Below are 20,843 nucleotides of genomic sequence, written 5' to 3'. Positions count from 1 at the left end.
ATTTTGTGAAGAATGTCCCAGCTGTGAGGTTGTTAGGGGCAGCGAATATGTTCTATTTAGATTTTTGTAGTGTGTGTGTGTGTGTGTGTGTGTGTGTGTGTGTGTGTGATAGCAATGGCTGTGTATGGTTGTAGATTAAAATTGAGGGAATTCTTCCTATTTACTTATTTCTGATATTTACTTACAAGAGAATCCTCACATCTTCATTTAGAACCAAGGATGTGATGCATATCTCACATCATCAGGGTCACTATAGAGTGAATTTAGAGCTTGAAGTAATTTTGATTTTACCAACATGTATGGGAAGAGAGAGTTCTGCAAACAAGCAGTTGGCCTTTTAAAAATGAAAAAAAGACTGTAGGCCTACTGAGTGGGAACATGAAGAAAAGACTGTAGGCCTACTGAGTGTGGACATGCAAATGAGTGAGAACAACGCTTGAGGTTAATCATACGTCTTATATTGCTGATCTACTTAACTCAATTGAAAAAAATCTGCCTCTAATGAGGCGAGTGAAGAAAATGAATTTGGACAATTAGGAAGTAATGAAAAGCTTTCTGAAATAACTATTGATTAAAGAAATCAAAAGAAATACTTTGAAGATTTGAAGACATGCAAATCAAGCTAGATAGCTGGTAGTTAACTTTTTTTCTTTTGAAATTTTATGGCTTCAGAGAGAACTGCTAGTTACAGGAGTGATTAATTTCACACACAAAGTCACACCTCATTTCCACATCACTCCTCATCTTCCTTTTCTCTGGTCAGAAGTCAAGTGAAATGATAACGTGGCTAATGGTAGGCTTCTAAGTTTCCTTATTTTCTATGCATATATTTGGCCATCCTATCTTTCAGCCAGTCAATCAGCCTTCAATTGAGTCTTACAGTTAGTAAATATTTATATAGCAGGCTATATACTAGATACTTCAGATGTGAAAACATATGGTTTAATCTTAGTCTTCTGGGAAGCAGAGACCAGAAAGCCTATGATTATTAGGCAATTCACCATTGCTATAATGGAGGATGATTTTGTCCTAAAATACAGAAGAGGGTGTTCATCTATGTCATACCAGGAAGAAAGGGAAGTGTCTCAAAAGTGTTTGTAACTATAAAGTATAGCAAGTTATTAAAGATAAAAAGAAAAACATGTGAACTTTCATGGAATACTAGTATATTTTCCATATACACGTGAAAATTACAGTAGATAAAACAACAACAACAACAACAACAACATTTCTCTTGGCTTTAGAAAGTGGTACACAGGAGTCATGAAGACTGCAGAGGACACACTGTAACTAGATAGGTCTCCCAGTGGAGGTAGGGGAACACTAAGCCACCCACAAAAACTTTGACTCAAAATAATTTACCCTGCCTACAAGATGTGCAGGGATAAAGACAGAACAGAGATTGAGGACATTTTCAACCAATACCTGGAGAGAGCCAACCCCTGACACTATTAACTATACGCTGCTATGCTTGCAGACAGGAGCCCAGCATAGCTGTCCTCTGGGAAGCTCCATCCTATAGGTTGAAACAGATGCTGAGACTCACAAAAAAACATTAGGCAGAAAGCAGGGAGCCTTGTCAAAGATTTGGGGGGGGGATAGATGGACCCAGAGGGAACAGGAGCTACACAAGAAGACCAACAGCCATCTAACCTGGCCACAGGGGTGCTTATAGAGACTGAAGTACCATGAACTGGACCTGGGTCCTCTATACATATGTACTCAATGAGTACCCTGGTCTTCATGTGGGAAATGTCCTTGACATAGACTTTGTTGCCTGCTTTTAGATCACTTCCTCCTGGAGTGGTGCCTTGTCACCCACTGTGGAAAAGGATGCACTCAGTCCTTATGAAACTTGATGTGCTGGGATGGGTTGACTTTCCTTTTCTGAGGAGTAGGGGAGGTGGATGGGGGAAGAGAGAGGGAGGGGGCTACAATTAAGATATATGTTGAATAAATAAATTAAAACAACAGCAATACCAATAAAAGAAAGTAGTGCACAACAAGTGACAAAAATATGCCATATATCTTAGGTCCAGGGCAGTCATTCCTTTGCCTATTTTGATACAGTCAAACCTGGTGTTTGGAGACTTCATATACAGAGTGTTAAATTATAGAATTCGTCATAATTCTTTTGTCAAAGTCAGTTTTCTAAACAAGACAGTTCTGAAGTTGAGGTCCTCTCTTTGTCTCTGTCTGTCTCTCTGTCTCTCACTCTAGTGTGTGTGTGTGTGTATGTGTGTGTGTGTGTGTGTGTGTGTGTTAGTGCACGTCTGTGTGCACATATGGAGGTCAGGAGAGGGAATCTGGACATCATTATTTGTCTTTCTCCTCTTATTCCTTTGAGGCAGGATCTCTCCCTGGACTTGGTAATCTTTTTTTCTCACCTAGACTGGAAGGCAGCAATCCCCAGCATCCTGCTTTCTCCATCTCTTTCAGAACTGTATCTATAGCTTGTATGGGAAGCCTGGATTTTATTCCTTGGATGCTGAGATCCAATTCCCATCCTCTTGACTGTGCAGTAGGCACTGTTAGCTGTTGAGTCATTTTCTTTCCAGCCCAAGTTGGGGTGTCTTGATCAAGCAGCCTCATTTGTTGGTTCTCCATTCTCTGTAGTTATGAGAAAATCCACAAATGTCTTTGCTACCTCAAAATATTGTGTTTAGATATATGAAAAATAACAAGCTTTTAAAATGGTATCTGGGAGTACTTTGAGGCTGAAGCTGGGCCTCACTCCTGACTATGCTCTCTTGGAAAAGGTGCTTATATTTCTAGTTTCAGCATTATCATTTATAAAGAGACACATAAAAACTAAAGCTTTCCTGAGGCACAATAGTATTCCAGACAGTATTTTCAGAATTTCATATACATTAAATTACCAATAATCTAAAGGCTATGCAATGAATAGTCTTACCTCACCTGTATGTGCTATGGAGCCATAGAGACTGGCCTAAGAGCAAACAGCAAGGATGTAGGACACTTAAGATCCATACATACTATGTTCTGGCCCCAGAGCCCACCAGTTTAACCTGAAATCTGGGATGTCCTTCTAATGATTTGGTGTTACTGTGCAGTGTGTGTAGCTTGTTATTCATGAGAGGCCTAACACGTGCGATTTATATATAAGCTGGGTGTATCACCCAAGCTGTGCTTCTTGTTTGCTGTAGATGCTGTGAGAATCCTACAGGGGGAGTACACATCAGAGGGGAAAAGGGTCGAAGGGTCCAGTTTTTTGTGGGGTTTTTTTTTTGTTTTTTCTTTCTGCTCTGGGAAATCTGAGCAAATTTTGGAGGCTGTATCACAGGTATAGCTGAGCATAAAGCATGTTCTAGTCAAGTAACTGTGTTGACGGTCTGTTTATAACACCAGTGGCTAGAAGGTAGGTCCACAGAGTTTTCTTAAGTTGAAATTTTCTTAAGGGTTTTATTTATTCGATGAGTCCTATAGGTTTAATTGTGTCCTCTACTGTCACATATCCTGTATTGAAGTTTTGAACCCAAGTACCTTATAATGTGACTTTATTTTGATATAGGCTTGCTACAGATATAATTAAATAAGATGAGGTCATGTAGAATCTAATATGATTGGCATCATTATAAAAAGGGAAAAATTGAAAACAGAGGCATGTACAAAATGAGGCCATCATAAAAAAATGAAGACATCAAAATAATGGTTGTATATGGCAAGAAATACCAAACATTTCCAACAGAAGTCCAGAAGTGAGGTAGGAGGCAACAGAGAGACTTACATCTTCATAACCCTAGACCGTATGCTGGTCCTCCAGTTCTATTTTCCGAGCTTGAGTCAATCTTATGCCACATATGTAAAGTGTGTTTTCAGTCAGTCCTCATGCTATCTATACACGGCATTATTTTTCCAATTTTACAGAATAAAGCATGGGGAAATAGATTTCTTTTTGCTGCTTAAGCAACCCAACTTGCTGTATCTCGTTGCAGAAGCATTAGCAAAGCAATATTGGAAATGGAGCAAATGTTTTTTTCTTCATCTTCTGCTTCATTTCTGCAGCTGGCCTGATGTAACAGTGAAAACGGGGAAAGTGGTAGGGGGTTTACAAAGAACAAATCATGCTAAGGGAAGTGAGTGGCTTATTTTAATTGAATTATAAAATCAGTCTGGGAAGGTAATTTGGAAAAGGATGGAAAAATCATTAGTTGAAACCACTTAAAAATATCACACTTAAATGAGCATTACTAGCAGATGTTATGAAATGCAGCAAAGTCCAGGTTCTATCACGGGGATAAACTGATGGGCATCTTAAACAGGAGACAGCAGTTTGCACTAGTTAAACATTTGTGCTTATTTTGCTTATGACATAAAGAAGCCTTGTTGGAGCCCTAAGCTCTCAGCAAGGGGTGAGCTTATCTTCATTAAAGTGACCACGTTCTTTATTCCATAACTAGGCAGAGGCTGTGGCAACACTGACAGCTATGGGGGACATATGCTAGAGGAATTGGGAAAACTGTTTCTGAGCTTAGTAAATTAAAGTTTGGTGTCCTAGCTGGGCACAGTGGTGCATGCCTATGATCCCAGCACTAGGGAGGCAGAGGCAGACCAATCTCTGTGAGTTCGAGGCCAGCCTGGGCTACAAAGTGAGTTCAGGATAGCCAAGGTTACACAGGGAAAACCTGTCTTGAAAAGACTTGGTGTTTCTTTTAAAAATTTTGTATTATTTAATTAATTTACTCAAATTACATCTCAATTGTTTTCCCCGCACTTGTATCCATCATTCCTCCCTCCCTCCCGCTTTCACCCTATTCCCCTTCCCTAGGTTTATGACAGAAGGAGACCTCCTCCCCCACTATGTGGTCATAGGCTATCTATCAAGTCTCATCTTGGTTGCCTGCTTATCCTTTCTCTAAGTGCCACCAGGAGTGAGTTAACCCAGAAGCAGAAAGACTCACATGGTATATACTCACTTATAATTGGAAACTAGTCCAAAAGGGATGTCCCATGAAAGTCTTCACTTACCAGGAGATTGGGATAGATGTGAGGACATCCTATTGGGACCCTAGATGAGAGAAATATGGGAGAATGGGAAAATAGAAGGACCCAGAGGGTCCTAGAAATCTATAAGTAGAACATCATGCTGGGCGGTTCTGGACCCAAGGAGGTTCTGCTCAAACTACTGCACCAACCAAGGACAATACATGCAGTAAACATTGAACTCCTACTCAGATCTAGCCAATGGACAGGACATTCTCCATGAATCCTTGTACCCTATATTTGACTTGGTGTCTTTCATTGTGCCCAGGATAAGATAAGAATAGCCTGCTGTTTGAAATCCATGCTTGGGATTTCCTTCGGACATTGATTTGAAAATCCAAGCTTAGGATGAATGTTGCTGTTTCACCCTTCTAGGTGTGCTTTCCATAGCCCCTGTTAGCACTCATAAGCCACAGTTTAAAAGAGACTGCATGGTAATTGCCTGATATCTGCAAATATTGCAGTCTCAGAGGAGACTGCCCAGCACCACCCAGGATTATGTGAATCCACAGGGTATAATTAGTGATGAACTAGAACATGGTGAATGTTGATAATAATGACAATTATGTGTAACTTAGAAGCCATGCTTTTTATGAGCCTGGAGCTGTGCTGTGTGCTTCAAACATATGCTTATTGAAAATACCCACAATTCCATGTCGTTAGTATTCTTATTTTTACCAGTAGCATGTGCTCTTTTGTTGCTGAAAACACAATATCAGTAACTAGGTAAATTGTTATAAAAAGAAGTTTCTTTGGACTCACAGTTGGGGTTCAAGAGTGAGGGGGCAGGTCTGATGAAGACCATCTTACTTGAAGCTAGCACAGACCATCGTGTGTTGAGACAAAGAGTGCGAAAGACTAAATCCACTCAACTGCCGGATCCATTTACACATTAACTCTTAGCTTTTTGTACATAAAAATCTGCCAGTCCATTCACCACACCAGATCTGAAATTGCTGTTTCAAAGCTCCAAGTGGTCCCATCTCTTAATATCTCATAACGAGGATTAGCTTTCAACATGAGTTTAGGGAGAGACAGGCCTGTATGGTGTCCATATGAAGTGTACTCTCATGGAACTCATATGCTAAAGGCTTGCTTCCAAGCTGCTGCTGCTTTGGCGATGAGTTCTTCCCCGAATGCAGGTTAGATACTTCTGCTTCGTTTTCACTGTTTAATCCTGGAACCGTGCTGGGGAACAGTAGTTCTATAACAGTATGAAGTGAATTACTGTGTTCTCTTGAGTTTTGCTCACTTTACAGGCAAACATTGACCTGGGTTGTTGAAGAGTATGCATTGCTCTTACGGAAACAGGAAAACGAGTGATTATAATGTAAAGAACGGCCTTGTTTGAAACAGATTCAAAGGAAGCAGGCCATGGTGGGGGGTGTGGCAAGTGAAAGAGAGTGTCGCACCCCAGTCCATATTGTGGCCAAGCGGGACAGCACAGATCCCAGCTGTTTGGATGTATGATGCCTCAGAAGTGGAGAAGTTTGTGTAAAAACATTTCTTTCCAAGATACAGAAGTACAATGAAAAAACATGATATTCCAAAGTGAAAGAAAATGTCACACTATGAAAGTAGCCTAATCTTACATAATCACTTTTCCTCTATTGTTACTTGCAATGAAATTGTGTAGTTCTGCTTATCTTATATTAACTAAGCTCACTTTAGTGAATCAGGTAGGAATATCTCATTTAATTGATTGACGGGAACTTAAATAGCATAGCTTAGTTTTTTAATATTTAAAAATATTTTTGTTCTTCACAATTTTGTACATGTAGTATCTTGATCCACCTCTCATTGTCATTCATTCATTCATACATTCATTCATTCATACACACATTTTATGTATATGAATATGCATTGTGCGCATGCCTGGTGCCTGAAAAAGCCAGAGAAGGGCATCAGATACCCTGGAAATGGAGTCACAGATGGTTGTGAGCTGCCATGTCAGTGCTGGGTGCTGAGAACTGAATCCATATCTTCTGCAAAAGCAACTAGTGTTATTAACTGCTGGTCCGTCTCTCCAGCTCCCATCTCATACACCACACACACACACACACACACACACACACACACACACACGGATATATACACATATATACATACATAGGAACACAATGTGTTATTTGCAAGGAGAACTGGGTAAAACAAAGAGAACATGTTTTATCTTTAAGATAGTGTGTCTGAATTTAAAATGCACAGGTTTCCATATATGTATGTGGTAGGGGGGGCACTGTGTTCAAGCTCCCATGTTCCCAAGGTTAAGGAATGAGAAGTGTACAAACATTACTTGGTTTGTCTATTTAGTTTCAGGCCTGGCACTTTCTGAAGCCATAATTCCTTCTAGCAGGAAAACCTGGCCATGCTGTTCTGTGACGCTGAGTGTCCAGTCTGCTCTTAGAAGCTTGACTGCTCAGTTTTGGACCCTAAGTCATTCGGTCATTAAAGCCAATACATGATTACGATATTCTGTGTTGGATAAAGAAGAAAGACTTCCTTCCATTATTTTCTGCGTTCAGTTGTGTCTTGAATTTTTGAGGACAAGGTGATAGATAGGAGACTGAATTTAGTGAATTTGCCATCTTTGTGACATTCCCCAGATAGGACAGTCTCAGAAACCAGCTAACCCGAATGTGATTTAATGGTAGATTACCTGAGAGGTTAAGAGTGAAAGATGGAAAGAAGTCTGAAGAAGATAGGCAGAAGTTAGGTCTGCATTAGATAAATGCAGGAGTATAGTGACATTGAGAAAAGTTATAACCCTGCTAATCCTAAACGTGTGCTGCACGTGTCAAGGCTTTGCTAAGAAGAACATCTGCGGCTGTGCCATCTTCCTTCTTTATTTGCACAGTGACTGGCAGCACTTTAGGCACAGGTCAAGCAAATACAGTGCTGAGTGCACAGGGTGTAATTTATCATCATTATATTTAAAAATATAAATAGAGTACTCGGTCTAATATACTCTATTTCTCAGTGTCTGTACTCTTGATTACCTCTTCTGCTGTAGTTTAAGAAATATAAGATGAAACGAAGCATCTGTGTTTAACCATGCCTGGGGAGCTGTGAGTTCAGGTGGCTTTATAGAATGTTCTCCCTTGCTGAACTTTTCAGAGTCCCCAATAATGCTGATGTGCTCTGTGACTCCCAGGAAGGGCATACAGATCCCTATGTACTCCAAAGGAATATATATGTATATGTATGTAACAACAGTTAATGAAAAATAGGCCACGTATTTGATAAAGAGAATGGAGGTAAATGGGAATATTTGGGGGGAAGAGAAGGAAGGGAGGAATGAAGAAATAATGTAATTATATTGGAACGTAAAAATGAAAATAAGGTGAAAAACATGTAGATATTAAGTCTTTTTAATGGAACTATTTTGAAACATTATTTTGTATAGAAGATTTTGCTTTAAAGAAATAGGATACGTACAAGTGAAGAGAGGGAGGAAAGGAAGGAAGAGAAGGAGAGGGAGAGAGAGAGAGAGAGAGAGAGAGAGAGAGAGAGAGAGAGAGAGAGAGAGAGAGAGAGAGAGAGAGCAAGAGAGAGCTACTTTCCCCAATCTGTTCAATTAATAATGAAATATTAATACAGCAGTAAAAAACCCACACAACGTGCTTTCCCATGTGTTACCTCATTCAAGCTCCCACTCACTTTGTGGGAGAGTTCATATTATTACCAAATTGGAGTTGAGGTAACAGAGACACAGCAAGCAAGCATTTGTTAGTAGATAAGCCAGTGTGTAAACCAGGTTTTTAACTCTCATGTTGGAGGTTACTATCCCAAGCTAAATGGAGATGAGCCGAGCTTGCAGTACAGTAGGTTCTCTCTCCCCCCTGCTCCCTCCCCCCCTCCTATAGTGTGTACTAAAGGGGGAAGTATTTTGAGATGTGAACAAACATCACACACACATACACAACAGACCAAAGTATGGAGAGATACTACCAGTGAGTTTTATTAGGGTTATTGAGAGAAACAGAAATGAACCCTCAAACAGCTGCATCCCCCAAGTCTTACCCCAGCATGGGTGATGGAACAGGGAGCACGCTGCACACACAGGCAGCTTACCAGGTTGGAGATTGTCTTTTCCTGGTGGCTCAGCTGGTCTGCCTTCCAGGCACCATCTATGCTGGCCCCCGCTTCTTGTAGGCAGTTTGGTCGTTCTGAGAGTGTCTCTCAGCAGTCCCAGCTTATATATGCTAGATAATCCATTTGCACTTTAACAGACTGATGAGGACACAGAAGTTAATGGTGATAGAGATCTGGCCTACTAGTCAACTGGTGATGCAGTATCTGGGAGTGCTGAGAGCTACCTCTAAGGGAGCTATGAAGGTTTTTCTTCATGTATTCATCGCAAGTTTCAAACGTCTGTGTCTCTCCCTTCAAAGAAAGTACTTGAATCTGGTGATAGTCTCGCTCTTCATTATTGTTTCTTTTTATATAATAGGTCCTCAGCTCCTGATGCACATATCAAGGGCTCACACCAAATTCTGCTATCTGCTTCTTGACTAGGAATCATGATGCATTCGGCACCCACTGCCTCCACATGCTCTCCGATAAACTAGCTTTCAGATCCAGTATTTGAATAAGTATCTCTTGACCTTCCAAAGAGCAATGGCCATAGGTACATCAGTAATGAGTAACTAAGTCAGAGCTAAGTGCCCCCAAATCAAAGATTTAAGAGAAACTGAAGATGTGTGTTAAAGAAATTAACCTCATGCAAGAGTGTTCTGCCCTTTGGCTTCACCTTCTGTGAGGCTTCTCTGAGGCCTTAAATTATATACTCAATAGCTCCCTCTTTCTCGCTGGAGACCGTGGGTCAACAGATAAGCTAATACTGTAATAAGGCAGAGTCTTGGCGCATACCCAACTTGTCTTAAAGTTCTTGGCCCACCACAAAGACTAATGGTCACCAAGGACTGGGGCTTTGGGTGATCATCAGAGGGTCCTGAACTAGAGCGTTGAGCTGTGGGCAGTTATGATCACCATCCTTGGTAATGGGAGGTTCTCCAAACTCGGTCCTATGCATGGCTTCCCCTGGATAGTTTTACTATAACAGTTTCCCGTGGATTTCATGAGTCCTTATAGCAAATGATTAAATTTGAGGATGGATGTGAGGACCTCCTGACTCTACCTGCTGTTGGTGCTAGGGCTGAGCATGACATCCTGTAGAGAGCAGTCTCTGTAGTGGCTCAGATGACTCGGTTGTTTTGAACTTTCACAGATGGGAAGTCTCTTTTCTTGTTCAAGAGTAAAGTGCTTTGGGCCTCGGCACTGTTTTCTTGTGGCTGTGTGACACAGAGACAATGAAGCAGTGCAGCATTGCGCTCAGCTGTGCGGATGGGAATGAAATAGGGGTTTCCCCGTCACTGGTAAAGAACAATGCTGTCTGGACTCCTTTTGTGGCCTGAAAGTAATAGCTCAACACACCCATTTATTGAATCAGATGGCAAACCACAGAAGGCGAGTGCAGAAATAACATTATTATAATCTGTTGGAGCTGAACAATGCCAGAGACTGAGGACGTGGAGGAGTAGGGAAAATAAAGCACACGAGACCTCAAGTTTTAAGAGAGCTTGACTGCATTTTGAGGAAACATTTGTTGAGGTTGTTGGAATGATTCAAAAGTGGTTTAAAGGTTGTATGCTAAAGAATATTTAACTGAGGGTTTAGTTATATAACTTAACTAAGGGCTATTTTTTTTCCATTTCAACCAAAAAGATGTAATAGTTTGTTCTGTTGTGAGTTGTGGTGACCTCTGCTTTCATTTATCACCAATAATCTTCTCTAGGATCTTGTGTTGGCTACAATGTTGAGATGCTTCTTTTATGTTCATCCTTGGAGAAGAGTCAAAGAAAATCTGTGACTTCAATAAGAATAATTATGCTAACTGAAAGGTGCTAGGACTACTGAAGAGACAAATGTCTTCCCTCCAGCCCATGGGCCAGTTGCTTTGGCTTCTTTGTGGTATTGTGGGGTTCCCAGTTCCTGTCAAGGTGCTCCTCAGATTCAGCCCAGTGAAGGTTGAAAATATTTGAAAAAAAAAAAATGAACAAACATGTTTTTATTCTTCTTATGACCTAAATAATATGGACTAACAACTGTTTATATAATATCTAAAGTATATTAGGTATTCTTAAAAATTTATTCTGCTTACATCCCAATCACAGCCTCCTTCCTTTCCTCCTCCTGTAGCCCTCAGAGAGGGGGAGCCCTTCTCCCCATCAACTGAACCCAGCCTAACAAGTCTCATCAGGACTGCCTGCATCCTCTTCCTCTCTGGCCTGGTAAAGGCACCTTGTCAGGGGGAAGTGATCAAAGAACAGACAATTGAGTCCATGGCAGGGACAGCCCCTGCTCCACTTCCTAGGGCACCTCTATGGAGACTGATCTGCCTATTGGTTACATCTGAGCAGAGAGCCTAAGTCCTCTCCATGCATGGTGTTTCTTTGGTGCATCAGTCTCTACCAGCCACTCTGGGCCCAGTACCAGCCCAGGTTTTTTGGCTCTCTTGGTCTTTTTGTGGAGCTCCTGTCCCTCTGTGGCTCCTTCTATCCCCTCACTCTTCCATAAGGCGCCCTGTCTTCTGTCCAAAGTTTGGCTGTGAGACTCAGCTTCTGCTTCGATCCCCTGCTGGGTGAGATCTTTCAGAGGATCTCTATGGTAGGCACCTGTCCTTTTCTGAACAAGAATTAAGTATCTGCCATAAGGTCCTACTTATCAGCGAGCTTCTTTAGGTCTGTGTAGTGTAATATGTTTATCTCACACATGGTATATACTCATTCATAAGTGGATATCAGCTATGCTAGGCATTCTAAGTAGTCTACAGTATTTGAAGTACATGGAAAGAGGTACACAGTTAGTGGGAGAATTGTGGCCATTTTGGTATCCTTGCAGTGGCACTTTAGCACCAAGCTCTCTAAAAACATAAAGGAAGCCTATACTTTTCATTTTACTCCCCGTGTGGGTAAAGACTGAGAAAACACATGGTTGTATCCCTTGACTCATTCCTATATAGAAAGAATGAAATATTCATGTAAGATATCACTAAGAGAATTTATACTTACCCCAGAATTAAAGTGTTCAGGCCAAGCTCAGATTTCTTTCTTTCTTTCTTTCTTTCTTTCTTTCTTTCTTTCTTTCTTTATTTATTTCTTTTTTTTTTTTTTTCCAGACAGGATTTCTCTGTGTAGCCTTGGCTGTCCTGGTCTCGCTTTTTAGAGCAGGCTGGCCTCGAACTCACAGTGATCTGCCTACCTCTGCCTCCTGAGTGCTGGGATTAAAGGCATGCGCCACCATGCCGGGCTTCAGAGTCTTAATTATATAAACAGTGTTTGTCCATGGATTACAGAAGATATTGAAAACAATGTGGTAAAGACAAGTTCATGGGCAACTTAGAGAGTTATGGAGAAGCACTAAGGCCACTGATAGAGGAAACCCTGTTGCAAAATGGTAATACAAAAGGAATAAAAAAGACATTAAAATCAAAGGAAACAAATCAAATGACTGGTTCAAACTGAAGAAAATGATTGCGAGTGACAATGAAGATGAATACTGGGTGAGTCTGAGAAAATGTGACTCAGTCTTTCCTGTTTTCACTTAGAGAGTTCACTTTTTGCTTATGGTACAATTCAAGGAGAAAAACAATCTTTTTGAGGAGTGTAACTTGAACAATTTTCCCCCTGAAAGGCCATGATTAAAACTTTATGTATGAATTATGATGACAAATGTTTTTTGACTAAAGAATGTATTTCTATGGTCATTCAACACATAAGTTATTAAAATAATAGGAAAATAAAGACTGAACAATTGTAATAGTTTAAGCATGAGCTTGTAGATAGTGGACCACATCATTTAGTCATTTATGTATGGTAGCAGAAGAAAGAAGCCTTTCATTAAACAGAAACACAAACCAGGAATGGAGTGCTAAGACCCTGAGATGACAGCATTGCACTGAGCATGGCTCTGTTATACTGAGATGAGGGTACTGCACAGAGTGTGGCTCTGTTATTCCTTTGAAGGTTTTACATATTCATTCCAACCAGAAATTCCTATGCAGATGTCTCACTTTGTCTTACATAAGGCAATCTACTAATAGTTAAGAAATTGCAATGATCAAGTTTGTTCTAAGGCTTTAAGCCACAAATATCTCATTGTCTTTAAAATATTTGGAAGTCTTTGTGAGATGTATTTAGCCTAAACAAAACATTTTTCAGAGGGTAAGATTTTTTTTCTTACCTGTTCGGAATCCACGATGTTTAAGTGCAGAGGAATATTACAGCCTTACATAAGAACAAGAACAGGAGACAGCCTTCCAAATGTCATGTGATTCCCATCCCTTAGTTCCAGTGATAGTGTCCTGAAAGTTTCTCCCTTGTTTAGATGTAGGCTGCCCTATTTCTGTACACTGTACAGAGCGTCTCTAGCTAAGAAGCCCATTGAGCCCTAGGGGAATTGACCAGGTCAGGCAGAATAGAAACCCCAGGAGATTTTATTGTGGCTTCTGGCACCCACTGTGTCTTTCTTGGTCCCTCTGGTTCCCACTGTGTCTTCTGTGAAACGCTGTCTATGGAATTAGTCAGGGATTGTAGGGGAGACCCAATGTTCTCACTCATGGTACACTTTTGATATCTGCTTGTGGACACTCTCTAAGTGTACATACCCATATACCTAGCTACACAGAAAACAGGAGAAAATGGAAAATATGTGCAGTCAAATTTAAAAGGCTTACTCACCTGGTGTACTTCTTTAATTTGTCTGGGTGTTTTATTCACCTTCCTGGTGTGCAGTATTTCATATAGACATGTTTGTAGCTCCTTCAATTAAACATTTTCCCTTTTGTATATGCATGTGTATATACTATCCGTTTTTATAAATGTCTGCCTGTCTGGATATGTGTAGTCACACGTATGTGACAGTGCATGTGCATGTTTGGGGAGGAGAGAAGGCCAGAATGTGACAATGTTGACTCCACTGTCTTCCTGTACATTTCTCTGCCTGGCATGTGGAAGCATACTCTCTTGTTGATTCCAGAGTGCACCACTTTGGTTCATCCGGATAGGTTGGCTAGCCACATTGCTCCAAGGATTGTCTGTCTCTGCCTCCTTTGCTTTGGGATGACAGGTAGACTGTGTCATACCCACCTGGCTTTTACATGGGTCCCCCGAACTTACATGACAAGGGCTTTCATTTTAATCGTTTCGGTATTTATTTATTCGACTTGGCATTGACTTGTCCTGGACTTTAAGGATCTGATCAGGATGAACGTACTTCCCAAGGGAGTAGAAAGGTTCCATTCATTAAAGGTATACACCAAGATTATGGATGGCCACGCGGTGGGATTTGCATAAAGTAGACTGTGAAGTTCAAGTGACTAGTATGGGGGAAAGCGGTTAAGACCACTTCAAAGACTCAGGTTCTGGGATTGCTGGATATGGCAGTTTTGAAGCCAGGACAGAATCTAAGCTCCTTTGTATCTGGCCCCCAGCAAGGGACCTGAAACCAATTGAGTTTGAAATGCATGCATTGACTGAACTGACTTAATGGATTACTCAGGATTTCACTTAGCTGTCACTGATTATTATACGGCTTTAAATCTGAGACTGCACTGTTATGTTTAAAAGTTAGGCTTATTCTGCTGTGAGTCATCATGAGGGGGCTGGGTCATTGTCTCTTTGAAAACATTGTGAGGCTCCCTCCACCATCTGCTCCGCTCACTAGGCTCACTAGCTTCCTGTTTATGTCATTCCTCGTAACTCGATCAATCCCATAACCTTCTGAGAAAACAAACTTTTCATCAAATAAAACATCCGTAGCAGCCCATCTCTCGCGTTGGCATATGTTTTTAAAGATATAAAGCTCCAGGGGCATTGGTAACAATGAAATATAAATATTTAGCTTCAAATTAAATGTCATCACTAAAATTCAGAGGCAGCTAATCACTGACTAATCCCACTTCTGCTTCCTCCCAGGGATTAAATCACCAAGTCATTCCAAAACGTATTTGGCGCTAACCGCCTTCCCAGCTGTATTCTTGGCTCCTCAGTGCTTAGGGGGTTCTGAAGCAACTTGGGCATCAAAGCTTTTATTTCAGTCTTTGATCATTCTCTTCGGGTTAGATCCTTTTCTGCTTGCTTGCAATTTCTCAAAGAGAAAGCATTAATAATTTGCCATCGGAAGACTTCCAATTCCGTTGTCTCCTTGCTTTGTCTCCTCTGCACCTTTCCCCTGCCTCCTCACCAGGAGAAGCGGCCCGTTTGACACTATGTCCCGTCGGAAGTAAGAGGGGTCACAGATATGCCCCTCTGACTGTCTATCCTCCTGTCCCGCCTCCCACTGTAGCTTTCTCACTCCTCTGACCTGCTTCTCTTTCCTGATTCCTGATTTCTATCACCAGCTGTTGTGAGGTCACTTTGCACCAAATTAGGGCCCGTTGTAGAAGATTCCTGGCAGTTTCACAGCAGTGCTCAAAGGCAAGGTTAAGTCTAATGCTCTAGTTATGCAACAGATCTTTCTTTTGCCTATAGACATTGAAGTAGAATATAATTTAGCTTTAAAGTGTAGACTTTACACACCAGTGAGCAATAATTCTTGATGGTCTCTCTGCTGTAGGGACTGTGGGTCTATCTGTTATTGGATTGCCCAGAGTCCCAGGCTTTCACCTTTCCTGTCTCTGACTGTAGTGAAGCTATTGGTTAACAGATGCTAGAGCACAGTCGGGGGGCATGCTGCTCCTCCTCTCCTCCGTGGGTGATTGTGGTACTTAGATGCAATTGTAATGGATGTTTGAAAATTAGTTCATTTTTCACATTGGCTTATTTTAGAATCAAACTGGTAGGACCCAAATCTGTTTATCTAATCTTCTTAGGATACGTCCGCCTTTGATGTGGTTGTCGCCTGGAGTAGAGCCACCTCTTGCTCATTATGTCTTCTAGCGCACCAGTGTGTGGGAAGACATTTTCATTTCCTGTGCTTGCTTGAATGAGGGGGACTGAGATGTCTGATGCCCCTGCCTGATAATCACTCGCAAACACCTGTATGCACTGTGTGTTCCAGCCTGGGTCCTCAGGCTTAAGCTATAGGAAAGGCTCGCTGTCCTGGCCACAGGAGCACTGCGTGTTACCCTCACTTCCAGTTCCTTAGGAGATCTTTGCCCAGAGAGGCATATTCCAAACGTTTGCTGTTAGCAGTGGTTGAGATTTATGCTGGTGTGCTGTAATTGAAGTATTTTGTGAAATTCCTGTGGCATTATCACATTACTTTATATTTGTTTTCTTCTTTGTTTTTCTTTTTTCTTGTCTTGTTTTTTTTTTTTTTTTTTTTTTCCGAGACAAGGTTTCTCTGTGTAGCCTTGGCTATCCTAAACTTGCTTGTAGACCATGCTGGCCTCAAACTCACAGCGATCCGCCTGCCTCTGCCTCCCGAGAGCCAGGAGCCACCACGCCTGGGTCTATATTTGTTTTCTTTTAAGGTTAAAATGTGAAGGCTAAGGTTAAAAGGAGTCAGATTCCAGAGAAGGCTGAAATACAGCATTAAATGGAGATATTTGAACCCAGCTCTCCCCTTCATCATAAAAACATCACTTTGCTGATACTGAAATTACATTCTCATATTTGAAAATGAGAAAAACAGACACTTTGAAGGTAAAACAATTGAACTAAAAAGAGTGAAATGGGAGAGATTTATTTGTTAAAAAAAAAAAAAAAAAGAATAAGAAGTCTCATTACAGGAAGCAGAACAGCCTGCTGATTTTGTTGTGGATCTTCAAAGGCATTCCTCCAGGCTTGTCTCAATTGCAAAAAAAGGATTGATTAATCATGTGAGTTATTTTATATTTTCTGCATTGATATGGATGAATACATGGCATAAGCAGAGAACAGCAGACATAAGAGGGCTGGTCCATTGCAATAGTCCAAGTTAAGCCCCTTACCAACCTCCAGTTTCATGTATTGTAGAGAAAGCATCTCAGGAATTTGCTCTGTACCACAGGGGATGGTGAGTGTTTTGAAGGATACTAGTTTGCATTTGCCTCTTAGCCAAATGTGAAAGATTGCATCACACCTTGGTACAGCTACTGTAGCCGCTCTGAGAAGGAAAGCCTTTGACATTATTATCCTCCTTTTAGAGATATGTTGGAGGCAAGGAGCAACGAGTAAACTGCTAGGGTCCATGTAAGCGAGAGTACTGGGACCCAAGTGACCAGCCGGTGGTACAAGGTGGTTCTGCCTTTTTACCATGGTGCTGTGTGCCTTGTGGATGGATGTGGTTTAGGTCCATGATGGTATATTTCCTGCTTTATAAGACTCTTCTCCTCTATTTTGATAGTATCTCATACTGTTTGTTTGTTTTGAGAGAGGGTTCTTCTGTGTCGCCTTCGCTGTCCTGGACTCACTTTGTAGACCAGGTTTGGCTTCGAACTCACAAAGATCTGCCTGCCTCTGCCTCCCTGTGTTCTGGGATTATAGGTGTGCGCCATTACTCCTGGCTTGTGATTCCATAGTTAACTTTGTAGTGTGTATCTTTTTTTTTTTTTTTTTTTTCACTTGCTATTGGCCTTTCAGGCCTTTCCTGGCCAACATGAATATTTCATAGATTTGAGGAGATGTTTTAGGTTTTTATGACATTATTCATCATAGCCCCATTGATCAGAAATAGTTCTGTTGCTTGAAATGGCACTCACCAAAGATCCAGATGCTTTATATGACTCTTAGAAAGAGTGAGCCTCTTCTTTAGCTTTTCACTCCCCTAAAAAGGAAACAGCAAAATGGTGATTGAGAAATCATCAGACAGTTAAGTTCCGATGGTAATAGCCCACCGTGAAGAAGCTCTTGTGAGCTTCTGAGACTTCTGCAGCTGTTCCCTCAAAGATGCGAGGAGATAGACAGTGCACAAAATAGGAAACAAAGACCCCGCAGCCTGCAGGGGAATTGGGATTTCATTGTGTGTGTCAAAAGTAAATGAATTCAAGAATAACCACTTGAAAAGGAATTCTCCCTTAATGTCTTTGGTGCAAAAATGTGCTCAGATTGTCCTGGCTCTGAAGAGGGAGACTCAAAGAAGTAAATTACTTTCTAGCTACTAGCTTTCAATTGCTAGTGGCTCAAAGTGCTGGCTAACCCCAAGCCTTGCAAAAGTGGAGCGGAGTGGAGAGTGGTTTGCATTTTCCTCCTAATCAAAATGGAAGACAGATGCTGAGTGAGACACCATGGTTGCAATGGGATTTCTGATGGCAGAAGTTTATAAATAGGTACAAAAGGACCACACCACAAGCCTCAACAAGAGCCACTTACATGCCCTGTATACATTTTTCAGGCAATTTTTATTTGGAATAAAGGGTCTAGGAAATGGATTTGAGGTGTGAAAACTGATGTTTATAGAGAGTAAACTGTTTCCCTTTGAAAGCTTTTCAAGTGTGCATTCAAGCAGTCATGTAATTATGCAAAGTTGTCTGGGACACTTAGGCTAGTTAGAAGTCAGGACTAATGAGGTGCTGGTTCAAAAGTTCACCCATAGTTTGTGCAATTACATTTCTGCTACAGGGAAGCCTCTAGCATATCCTCGAAAGCATCCTTGGGCTTGCCTAGCACACTGTGGTTACAAGGTGCCTGTGGACATAGAAATCAAATGCTTTTCCGTAAAATCCACCTGGACTATATGGCTCATGCATCTTTTGCATTTCTCAAAGGGAGAACTAAATATATTGTGTATTTGGAACATTGGGGCAAAACCAACTTATGAATCCAAAGCACGGTAGACTGTGTGTAGAATAGGCAATAATAATAATAATAGCTCTGTCTATTTCTCTTTCTCTACCTCAGTGTGTATGTGTGTAGTGTGTATGTGTGTATGTAAATGAGTGTGTGCCTGATAATGTTTGCTTGGAGGGCAAACGATGACATTATTTTTTTTATTTAATTTATTTACTTATTATTTATTTATTTATTTATTTTTGGACGATGTTATCTTAAGACAGGGTCTTTATACCTGGAGCTGGTAGCCAGGAAACTCCAGGTTTTCCTGTTCCCAACCCACAGTGTTCCAGGTGCCTGCATGGCCACATCCCTCTTTTTGCCTTGGTGCTGGCATTTGAACCAAGGCTTTCCTATTGTACAGCAAGTATATTCTTACCTGCTGCGTGGGATAGTTTTTTTGTCAACCTGACAAAAGATAGCGTCATCAGAGGAGGGAGCCTCACTTAGAAAATGCTGTAGGAAAACCTGTAAAGCATTTTTCTAGTTAGTGATTGAGGGAGCAAGGCCCAGCAATGGTGCATGATGCCTTCCTGGGCTGGTGGTCCATAAGAGAGCTTGCTGAGCAAGCCAGTAAGCAACACTTCTCCCTGACCTCGGCATTAGGTCCTGCCTCCAGCTTCCTGCCCTCTGTGAGTTCCTGTGTTGACTTCCTTTGGTATGAACTGTGATATGGAATTGTGAGCCACATGAACCCATTCTTCCCCAACTTGCTTTGGTCATGGTGTCTCATCACAGTATTAATAATCCTAATTAGGATACCTACTAAGCCATCTCCCCAAACAAACAGATATAGATGCATTTGGATGAGTTAAAAAAAATCTTTTTAGCAGATGTGTCTATAAGCAGATGCACTCTCTACATTTTCCAATAGAAGTTTTAGGCTGTTAGGTCTTGTGTTGAGGTTCTTTATTCACCTGGAGTTTAGCTTTGTGCATTCTGACACATTAGGATCTAGTTTTATTTTCTGAACATTGAAATCCAGGTTTCCAGGCACTGTTTTGAAGATGCTACCTTTTCTTCACTCTCTGTCAAATATCAGGTAGTTATAAGGATTTATATTGGAGTCCTCTCTTCTATTCCACTGGTATATGTGTCTGAATTAATTGCTATGTCATTTTATTATAACGTGAAGTCACATAAGTGATACTCCCTATAGCATTACTTTTGGAATTTCTTTGACTATCTTTGGTCTCTCTTTTTGAAGTTTGGACAGAAACACCTTATATCACTGTTCCCGGAACTAATGGACTAATAAATGGAAATCTATGTTCTAGGCAATCATTACTTCTCAGAGGTACCCAAAGCAACACAGTGCATTTCTACTGCTCTTGGTTGTCTGTCATAACTAGGTGGTAAGACCCAGGTGCTGAAGACAGCACTCACCTCACTTTGACTGCAGAATACACAGATATCAGTCTGGATCTGAACAAGAAACTCCTTGCTGGCTGTCTTCCATAGTCTTAAAAGGTGGTCTGCAGGCTCCTGGGGAACAAAATACATCGATTGTTTATTTTCTCTAGTGCTGGATCCTACATACTACAAGATGCGCCCACTGGTACAATAATGGCAAGACTGTATTGGGGTCACCAGATGTTCTCTAGTTGGATTTGAGGTCTGCACAACAGAAATGCAGTCATGCTTGGTACTGGAAATGTGGTCAAAACCCATGATCTGGGAAGTTACAGGCCCTAGTGGAGAGACTATTAGTGTTTTTTTTTTTTTTTTTCTGAGCATTCATACTGTCAAACTGGCTTCTAAATATTTGTGTCATATCTATAGATTTACTCTACTCTCAACCTTGGTTAGAGAAGCTTCCATATTGCAGTGGGTAGTGGCTAATGCATTAGTGTTCGAAGTGCTGAGAAGATGCTACTGTGAGTGCCCAGCTATAGGTGTGTTATCTGTGTCACTCCAGTGTTCTCTCACCCCAGGAAGACTTGGAGAACATTTTGGAAGAGAGAACACAAAGAACGCAAGAGCTAGAGGATTGGTAGGGGTCCTGTGAAAAGCTGTCCTTTGGACATCACATGCCCATTGCATGCAGGATCCTATAGCAGCAATGGTTCTAGCACAAGACCTGCACAA

The 20,843-nt window shown here is 41.1% G+C and overlaps 1 protein-coding gene across 2 annotated transcripts in view; it reads left to right on the top strand.

The window, feature by feature from the left end:
• LOC127199148 (EGF-like and EMI domain-containing protein 1) overlaps positions 1-20,843 on the top strand; it is a 572,097-nt gene that overhangs the window by 69,687 nt on the left and 481,567 nt on the right. Inside the window, exon 3 of one of the 2 annotated variants that reach the window (XR_007831911.1) lies at positions 9,455-9,547. The exons of the other annotated variant lie outside the window; for it this stretch is intronic. The gene's annotated coding sequence lies outside the window, so the exon portion shown is untranslated. Of the gene's footprint in view, positions 1-9,454; positions 9,548-20,843 lie in introns of those variants that run through there. 2 annotated transcript variants of the gene reach the window in all.

Source organism: Acomys russatus, chromosome 15, assembly GCF_903995435.1.
Source record: "Acomys russatus chromosome 15, mAcoRus1.1, whole genome shotgun sequence".
NCBI lineage: Eukaryota > Metazoa > Chordata > Mammalia > Rodentia > Muridae > Acomys > Acomys russatus.
The sequence above is the reverse complement of the archived record's forward strand: the minus strand, read 5'-3'. Positions and strand labels throughout refer to the sequence as shown.